The following is a 9,603-nucleotide window of genomic DNA, read 5'->3' as shown; positions in this document are numbered from 1 at the left end:
CTTTATAAGACCCCATGAGCTGTAGATCTCAGGATAGTAAAATCATAGATTTAGTAGGGAACCCAGAAGTCATTTAGCGCCCCCTCCCATATTACAGATAAGTGGACTAAGCATCAGAGTGGAAATGACCTGTCTAAGGTCACACAGACACAGTGGAGAGCTGGGATCTGAATCCAGGTTCACAGACTCCAAAGACACTGATCTTAGGCAGGCATTTTCTGAGTCAGCCTCCACTGGGGAGTCATGGAATTACAGATTGTCAGGACTGGGAGGGCCCTGAAAACCCAGGATGTCAGAGCTGGAGAGTTCTTAGAACACAGGATGTCAGAACTGGGAGGGTCATTAGAACACAGAATGTCATACAATACTATGCCTCATTCAGTCATTTTACATATTCAGAACCACCATCTACAAAAACAGGCCCACTCCGGGGACCTGACTGGCCCAGGATCGCGCATTCTTCGCACAGCTGAGGATGGACTCGAACCCGGGTTCTTTGCCCCTCAGGCCAGCTCGCCCCTTCCGGCCAATTCCTACTGCCCACCCCCCCCCCTCAGCTGCTTCGGGGGTGTCTGAAGTGGGCCGAGGGGTCCCCGGTGCCCGCTGCGCTGGCCGGCGGGGCCCCGGAGCCAGGTGCGCGGGGCCGGGAGGCCGGAGACAATGCAAGCGGCCCGGGAGAGTGGGGAGGAGGAGAGTTTCGGGGCGGCGACAGGCGGGCTGCCTTTTTCTTCGTCCCCTCCCCACTCCCCGGCCGCCCTTGCAGCTGCAGGACACACAATCGGCCGCCCGACCACAGCCACCGTGCATAATTAGCCGTGGGGAGGGGGGCGCCTTTCACAGGGCTCCGCTCCCCCCGCCCGCCAGCCCTTGGAACCCCCTGCCCAACAAAAGCCGCTTTCTTTGGTAACAACAGATTAAAGACGGGGGGGTGGGGTGGGGGGTGGTGGTGGAAAAGAGCTTCTGCAGGCATTTACTGAGGGGGGAAGGAGGCCGGGGAGGGGAGGGGAGAGGGAGGGAGATCTGGAGTGGTTTGGGGACTCTTTGATTGTGAGTGTGTGGGAAAACCAAAGGAATGTAGTTAGTCAAACCACCCTGGCAGCCAGGCGCCGGGAGGGGCGGGGGGGGGGGGAGGAGAGAGAGAAAAAGAGAAAGAGAGAAAGGAGAGAGGAGAGAGGGGATCCCAGGTCACCCTTCAGCCTCCCTCCGCTCTGCCCCAGCCTGCGCCCTTCGTACGGGCTTAGGTCTGTGGCTCCCAACAGCCCCTGTCCTCTCTGTCCCAATTTCCTCATCAGGGTTTTAGCTCAACTCTCTTAAGGTTTCAGGCATTCTTTATCCTGAAGCCCTTCTAGACCCTGACATACTGTGCTCTCATTTCCAGTTCTGACAGTCTTTGTTCTAAGGATGCCATATACTGGGTTCTAAGGGCCTTCCCAGCTCTGAAATTTGTGTTCTAAGGGCCCTACCAGTTCTGACATCCTGTGTTCTAAGGGCCCTCCTAGCTCTGACATTCTGTGTTCTAAGGGCCCTTCCAGTCCTGACACCCTGTATTCTAAAGGCCTCCCAGCAGTAACATTTGATGTTCCAAAATACTTCCTGATTCTGACATCTGACATTCTAAAGTTGCTCTCAGCTTTGACCTGTGTTTTAATGTCTCTCCCAGCTGGGACAATCTGTGTTCTAAGGTTCCTCCCAGCTCTGAGATTGCCCATTTAAGGCCCTCCCATCTCTGACATTCTGTGTTCTTAAGATTTTATGGTTGGAAGGACTTTCTAGTTCTGAAGTGATGTCAGAGCTGGAAGGGCCCTTAGAACACACACTGTCAGAGCTGGGAGGGCCCTTAGAACACAGGATGTCAGAGCTGGGAAGGCCTTCAGAACCCAGGATGTCAGAGCTGGTGGGCCCTTAGAACACAGGATGAGGAAGGAGTGAAGTGAAGTGATTTACCCAGGGTCACATGTCAGGTAACAGTCAGGCCAAGACTTGACCTAAGATGCTGTAGCCTCTGTTTTCTTAACCTCTTTAGGGAGAGGAAACCTGACTTTGGCAAGTCAGGCTGCGTAGCCCCATCTATTCTCCATTGCTGCCTCAACATGGGAGTGAGGCAGGGGAAATCCGAAGGAGAGGCTAGAAATAGAGTAGGGAGGGGTCTTTGGAAGGCCAGGCTGGGCTCTGAAGGAGGGGGAGTGGGAACTCCTGGTGTCCTCCAAGGATGAAGACTTTATTTTCAGCTCAGTCTAATTTTGTCTCTACCAGGGATTCCTGGCTGGAGACCAGATGTGATGGTGGAGTCTGCTGTGTTGTGGGAAATGGGGCCCCTCTATCACCCCCTACACTTTTTTCCCTGAGAGTAGCTTTAATGTGGAGAGGGGAAGGGACCTTGAGCAATGGGGAGGGGAAAGAGAAGAGGGTTAGCATAACCTCAGAGTTGGAGAATCAGGGGTAACCTTGGCTGACTGTGAACTGTTTGGGGGATAAGGCTGGACCTTGCAGACTAGTGAAGGCCACTTTCCCAGGTCCCTGTATAAATGGATGAGAAGCCACAAGATTGCCTAGTAACTGGGAAACTGACCTCAAACCCATGCCTACAGCCAGGCCAGACACACAGAATTATCATTTGTTAGAGATGGGAATCTTGAGGAACCTGGAGCAAATGCATTGACTTACCCAAGGCCACATAGTTAATATCAAAGGCCAGATTGTAACCTCTCAACCAGGCCTCATGCACTGCTCCTGGATAGGTCTAGTCACATGCAAGGTTAGTAAAGAATGGGGCAGCTAGGTGGTGCAGTGGATAGAAGTCAGGAAGACCTGAGTTCAAATTTGGCTCTCAGACACTTACAAGCTATATGACTCTGGGCGAGTCTCTTAAACCCATTGCCTAAAAAAAAAAAAAAAAAAAGATTAGTGAAGAATCCTGGGTTCTCTAAACCCCTCTGTTTCTTTGCTTTTGTGTTTTTCCCTGCAGTTTCCCAGTTAAGATTGTTTTGAAAGTTTCCACCTTTTCATTGCCATCCCTTACTGCATAACCTTAGGCCAGTCACCTCCCTTCTCTGGACCTCACTCTCCTCACTCGTAAAATGAGGTGAATGGAACAAATATCCACCATTTTTTTCTGGTAGCTCTAATGTTGTTATAACATTCTAGGTTCTAGGTTCTAAGGTCCTTTCCAGTTTATGTTTTAACAGTTTATGTTCCAAGGTCCTTTTCAGTTGTATCTTGTATCACTAATAGCCTGTATTCTAATCTTCTATTTTCTAATGTCTCTTTCGGCTTTGGCTACGCTCTATGCTCTAGGGTACTTTTCTAAGCTTACTTTCTATGTTCTGACTATTATTTCTTATTCTGACTTAATCTAATTACCCTCACTTTACATCTGAAGACACCAGGTCCTGTGACTTCATCCAGACCACACTGGTACCAAGCACAGGATTTGAACACAATTCCTCCAACTCCAAAGTCACTACCCTTTCCACTGCTCTTTCCTAACGTTAAAATTCCATGTTTTCAATTCTTTACCAGTTTTACCAGTCTTCATCCTAAAATCTCTTCCAGCTCTGACAGCCTGTAATCCTATGATTCCTACCAGAGCCCCCAGAACCAGGCCTGTCTGCTTCCCCTCAAGGTTTGATGCCCCAAATTGAACAGACCTGTTAAACTTTCTCATTTTTGTGACTATCTCCAATAAATGATGCCTCTGTTTCTGACAAACAAAACAAAAACCAAAATGAAACAAAAAACACTATACTCCCTTGCTTGACCCTAGTCTCTTTCCAGTTCTAACACTATGTGTCTGTGATTCATACCAAATAAAAACAAATTTCCCATAGCAAAATAAAAATCATCCAAAAGAATGAACCATCCCAGAGTTAATCTTCATTCTGGTCTCCAACTTTTTTTATTCTTCCAGGAAAACAAAAACCATACTACTACCCACCAACCCATAGAAAGTTATTAAAAGAAAGCAAAAGTTTCACAACTAAATTCCAAGCAAATAAGACAAAACAATGCATGTACCAAGGTAAGCAGTTGAACAGGATATAAAACAAGGAGCTGGTGTTGGGAGATGAGTCATAGGACCTTCCAAGACTTTCTATTTTAGGGCCTCATCCACCCACTGGAACTTGTGGCTCTGAAAGGGGGGGAAATTGTTAACAGAGCTGCAGTTACCAATTTGGTGGCCCAGCCAAGGAAGCTGAGAGGTCTGTTGTTCTCCCATGGTGGTTTGAACTATGGACCAGAGGAGGACTGGGGCCTGCAGCAGAAGGTCACATATCGACAAGTAGAATGCTGGTCCTGGAGAATGTGAGCTCTTTGAAGGCAGGAACCGTCTTCCCTTCTTGTGTCTGTACCCTTTGATTCCCAGGACAGGACCAGGCATATAATTAATACTTAAATAATGCTTATCAAATTAAAATTATTAAATAAATAATGAAGATTAATGTTTATTGAATGAATGAATAAAGAAGTAGGAAGCACTTAGCTCTAATATTTACTAGATATGTGACCTTGGGTAGCAAGTTACTTAACCCTTCTTTGTAGCCCCAGTCCTTAGCACAGTGCCTGGTATGTGTGTGTGTGTACTATATATAATATAAAGTAATCATTTAATAAATGGTTGTTGATTGATTGAGCTTTATGTAAAGGGACAGAGTCAATGGCTTGGAGTCCATCAGTTTCTACCTCAGACACTAGCTGCATGACTTCAGGAACTTCTTAACTTCTGTGTGCTTCAGTTTACTCATCTGTAAAATGGGAAACAACAATACCTACACCCTAGGGTCATCATGAGGATCAAATTAAATTGTGTATGTAAAAAGCATGCAAACTATCAAGTGCTAGGTCAATATTAGATATTATATAGAATGTATTTATTCATTCATTTTTTTTCCCAGGCAGTTGGGATTAAGTGACTTGCCCAGGGTCACACAGCTGGTAAGTGTCAGAGGCCAGATTTAAACTCAGATCCTCCTGACTCCAGGGCCAGTACTCTATCTATTGTGCTACCTAGCTTCCCCTATTATAAAACATTTAAAAGTTTGCAAAGTAGTTTACATACATACATATATACACACACATATATGTACAGATGATCTCTGCAAAGCCTCACAACAATCCTTTGAAGTAGATAGATATCCTTAGTCATTTTACCCATGGGGAAACCAGGTCAGAGAGTTTGAATGACTTCCCTAGAGTTACACAGCAGTAAGTGTCTAAGGTAGGATTTGAACTCAGGTCTTCTTGATTCTAAATCTAGCACTCAGTGTACCACCTGAGACTACAACTAAGCCATCCCAATAATGCATTTAAGTCAGTACTGCTGGTACTGCACAGGGCCTGGAGTCAGGAAGACTCATCTTCCTGAGTTCAAATCTGGCCCCAGACACTTACTAGCTGTGTGACCCTGGGCAAGTCACTTAACCTTGTTTGCCTCAGTTTCCTCATCCTGAGAAGGAAATGGCAAAGAACACCAGTATCTCTGCCAAGAAAACCCCAAATGGGGTCATGAAAAGTCAGACACAACTGAAAAATGACTGCACAAAAGCTTTAGAGAGCTGCCTAAATGTGAGTTCTCGTTATTATCATGACTTGCCTTTTTATTTTCTCCAGTTTCCAAAGCCAATCATTTGCTACCATGAAGCCTTTTGTTCAGGCTGCTATGTTAGTTGTAATGGAGCTGAGCCTCATTGTGAATTGTAACTTTACAAGATTGTATGGTCAAGCCTGGCCCTAGTCCTCATAGTCAGAGGTCAAGGCTTCAGATCCTGTTTTTCTCTTCTCTCAGGGGTGGGGGTCTCCCTGTCCTTAGAAGTCCCAAGAACAGATTGGAAGATCATTTACTGGTCATATTGTATTGGGGATTCCATTTGGTTGTAGATGACCACTGAGGTGCTTTCCTACTCTTAAATTCTGTGATTCTGTAACTACAACCTCTGAGACCTTTCGTAAGTCACAGCCTCTCTATATAAAATAAAGGGTCTGCATTATGGTCCCTTCCATCGGGATCTGAAGATGATTTGAGAATTCTCTAACTAGGTCTGATTGTAGGCACATGTTCTTGACCATTCCCGTGCAATGATGCCTTTGTGGATCCATGTTCTCAACTTTCTGTATTCCTTTTCCTCTGGTCCCAATTGAAAACCACTCAGGTGCTTGATTTAGCAGTACATATACTTTCTTCTCCTCCCTCTTCCCCAAACAGCATGTAATCTGATGTAGGCTCTACATGTACAATCATATTAAACATACTTCCACATTAGTCATGTTGTGAAAGAAGACTCGGAACAAGAGGGAAAAACCACAAGAAAGGGAAAAAAAGAGAAAATAGTATGCTTGATTCTGCATAGTTCTTTCTCTGGATTTGGGTAGCATTTTCTTTCATGAGTCTTTTGGAATTATCTTCGATCACTGCATTGCTGAGCAGAGCTAAGTCTAACAAAGTTGGTTGTTGCACAATGTTGCTGTTACTGTGTACAATGTTCTCCTGGTTCTGCTCACTTCATTCAGCATCAGTTCATGCAAGTCTTTCCAGGTTTTTCTGAAGTCTGCCTGCTCATCATTTCTTATGCAACAATAGTATTACATTACATTCATATACCACAACTTGTTCAGTCATTCCCCAGTTGATGAGCATCCCCTCAATTTCTAATTCTCTGCTACCACAAAAAGAGCTGCTACAAATATTTTTGTACATGTGGATACTTTCAGAAGTATTCTCAGTGTACAGGAATGAGAAACTGTTATTTTATATTTTTTACATTAAAGGACTAAGTTTTTTTTTTAGTTTAAAGGAAACCTACCCAACCCTTTCTTTTATCATATGTTCTCTCTCTCTCTCTCTTTCCCTCTCTCCCCTCCTCCTCCTCCTCCTTCTTCTTTTCCTTTCTCTTTCAGCAACCCTATGAAAAAGATATGGGGATAAAAATAGGTCAGCCTGTCTGTCAGTCAAAAAGTATTTATTCTATTCTGTGCCTGGGGATCCAAAGAATCCCCAGCAAAAGACAGTCCCTGCTCTCAAGGATCTCACAGTCTAATGGGAGACAAAGTGTAAACAACCATGGACATACAAGATACAGACATGGCAAATGGAAGAAAATCACCAGAGGAAAGGCCCTTGAGTTATGGGGGATTAGGAAAGGCTTCTCATAGAAGGTGAGATTTTTAGCTGAGACTTAAAGGAAGCCAGGGAAGCCAGGACAAAGACATGGGGAGGGGGAGTTGTCCAGGGGACACAGCCAGAGAAAATGCCTGGAGCCGAGAGATAGAGAATCTTGTCTGTGAAGCAGATAGTGTCACTGGATCAAAGAGTACATGTTGGGGCATAAGGTGTAACAAGCCTAGAAAGGCAAAAGGCAGCAGGGCTATGAAAAGGCTTTAGAAGCCAAATAGATTTCATTTGTTGGGAATGTATGATATATTTATTTTGTATTTATCCTACATTTGCTCATCTATAAAATAAAGAGATTGGATTAAATTATGTAGGAAGTCCCTTCTAGTTTTAAAATGATCGACAATTCTTAAGTCTCAGATCAGGCTGTTGGCATGGGTTTGGGGCCAGTCTTCCAGCTGTACACAGTGCCTGGGACATAGGTAGGTACTTGATAAAGGCTTGTTGTGTTAAATAGATAGATAATTTATTAAGAGTTGAATTTTTTATATATTGGAAATATGAATACAGACAAAGAAGGCAGTTCCTACCCTAAAGGAGCTTATGTTCTAATGGGGGAAAACAACACCTAAAGGGAAGCTGGGAATGGTAGGGGGAAGGGTACTCACACAGAGATGATGTGGCAGGAAAGGAGAAGGAAGGAGAATACAGTCATGAGTGAGATGAAACATGGCTGAGGGCCTTCCTCAAATGGTGATCCTGAGGAGGAAGTCACCAAGCATGAGAGAAGGGGATTATCTTGGGTGGTAATGTACTGGGTAAGTTAAAGGAGGGAGATTTTGAGAAGAGAGTCTAGGAATGAAGTTGAGTATGGCTAGGGTCCTTTTAAAAATAGTGTTAAAATGAATGAATGAATCTGTCTCCTGTATGCCTGTCCAATCCAAGTATTTGTGATTCATTTGGCCCATGTACACATGATAAGGCAAGGAGAAGAAAAGGTCTGGAGGGTGAGAAGTAAAGGCAGGAGGGAAGATGGTGGACTGAGAACTTCTCAAATGGTGGTCTGAGTTGGAGACTCATCAATCAGAGGAAAGGGGTCTAGGGTGCAGATATCTCTAGGGTGAGAAGGCTACTGGTGAGAAGACAAGTGGAAAAAATAAGTCAGTTGTGCTACTTACAACCTATGAGACTATGGGTAAGCTATTTCACATCTCCAGCTTTCAGGATCCTCCTCTCCCAAATGAGGGAGTTGGACTGGACAGTCTCCAAGGTCCTGTCCAACTCTAAATGTGTGCTGCTAAGTGAACTGCAACTCATCTCTCTCTTGTATGACCTTAACATAGGTATGGGAGACACCTTGTTGGAGAAGAGCCTTGAAGAGAGCCTACGTTTTACGGAGTTAAATACTTAAATACATGATGTCTGTCACTCATAACTGAGAACGAGTACATGGATTTTGTCAGTAATAACTGAAAGTGAGAATTTTAATTTCCTCATCTGGGTCCATCTCTTCTTCCCATAGAATGTAAGTTTCTTGAAGGCAGGGATTGTTTCCCTTTTGTACTTGTATGCCCAGCACCTTGGACAGTGCCTAGTACTTCATTGCTTAGTTAATATCTATTGATTTGCATCTGTCAATGAAGCATGCATTATCCTGTGTTATCTCCTGTTTTTACTTAACTTTTAATGTTAATTTTGTCTTGTGTTATCTTTATCTTGTCTTCTCATCTAGAGTGGGTAGGTTGCTTCTTAGTTCCTTCTTCTCTGGGGATTGTATTAGATGGTTCTAAGATCACTTCTGGCTCTTAGGCACTCCTTCCAGCCTCTCACTATCAGAGTCCTTCCTCATGCCTGTCCTTTCTTCTGCTTGTTATAAGCTTCTGGAGAACTGTGTCTTCTTTTATTCTTTCTATCTGCCACTGCTGAGCATAGGACCTTTCCAATATATAATTAGCACTTGATAAAAATTCATTGAACTAAGCTAAATCAATAGATTCTAGGATTTAGAACTGAAAACAGCCTTAGGTATTCACTGGTCCCAGGGATATGCTGATAAACATTTAATAACTGGCTGGGGGAAGGGGATGGGGAGGGAAGTAAGCAATATACACTTTTAAGTTTAATCTACATTACTGATATAGTTTTTAAAAGTCTAGACAATCAACAAAATAATAAATTGAGCTCTGATTTGTAGCTTATTTTTCCAGGTATAAATGCTCACACTGAAAATTTAACAATCAGCACTCTTGAAACTGTACAAATTATACACCCTAGAAATGAGAAAACTGAGATAGAGAGGGGGAGTGACTTGACTTAACATCATACAGTAGGATCATAGGATCATGGATTGAGACCTGGAAGGGGCCTTAGAGACCATCTAATCCAACCCCTCATTTTTATCCTTCAAAAATGCTGAATTTAAACACCCCTCCCCAAAGAGAGACAGGAGAAAGAGAGAGAGAGAGAGAGAGAGAGAGAGAGAGAGAGAGAGAGAGAGA

The 9,603-nt window shown here is 44.0% G+C and overlaps 1 long non-coding RNA gene across 1 annotated transcript in view; it reads left to right on the top strand.

The window, feature by feature from the left end:
* The first annotated feature begins 659 nt into the window (after nucleotides 1-659).
* LOC138153861 (uncharacterized) overlaps nucleotides 660-9,603 on the top strand; it is an 11,029-nt gene continuing 2,085 nt past the window's right edge. Inside the window, exons 1-2 of the long non-coding RNA XR_011166483.1 lie at nucleotides 660-903; nucleotides 8,449-8,630. This is a non-coding gene — a long non-coding RNA (uncharacterized lncRNA). The remainder of the gene's footprint in view (nucleotides 904-8,448; nucleotides 8,631-9,603) is intronic.

The sequence above is a fragment of the Petaurus breviceps genome, unplaced genomic scaffold, assembly GCF_028583685.1.
Source record: "Petaurus breviceps papuanus isolate PSGF00001 unplaced genomic scaffold, PetGlider_PUasm1.0 91041, whole genome shotgun sequence".
NCBI classification, from domain to species: Eukaryota; Metazoa; Chordata; class Mammalia; order Diprotodontia; family Petauridae; genus Petaurus; species Petaurus breviceps.
This window is presented reverse-complemented; position numbering and strand designations above follow the sequence as displayed.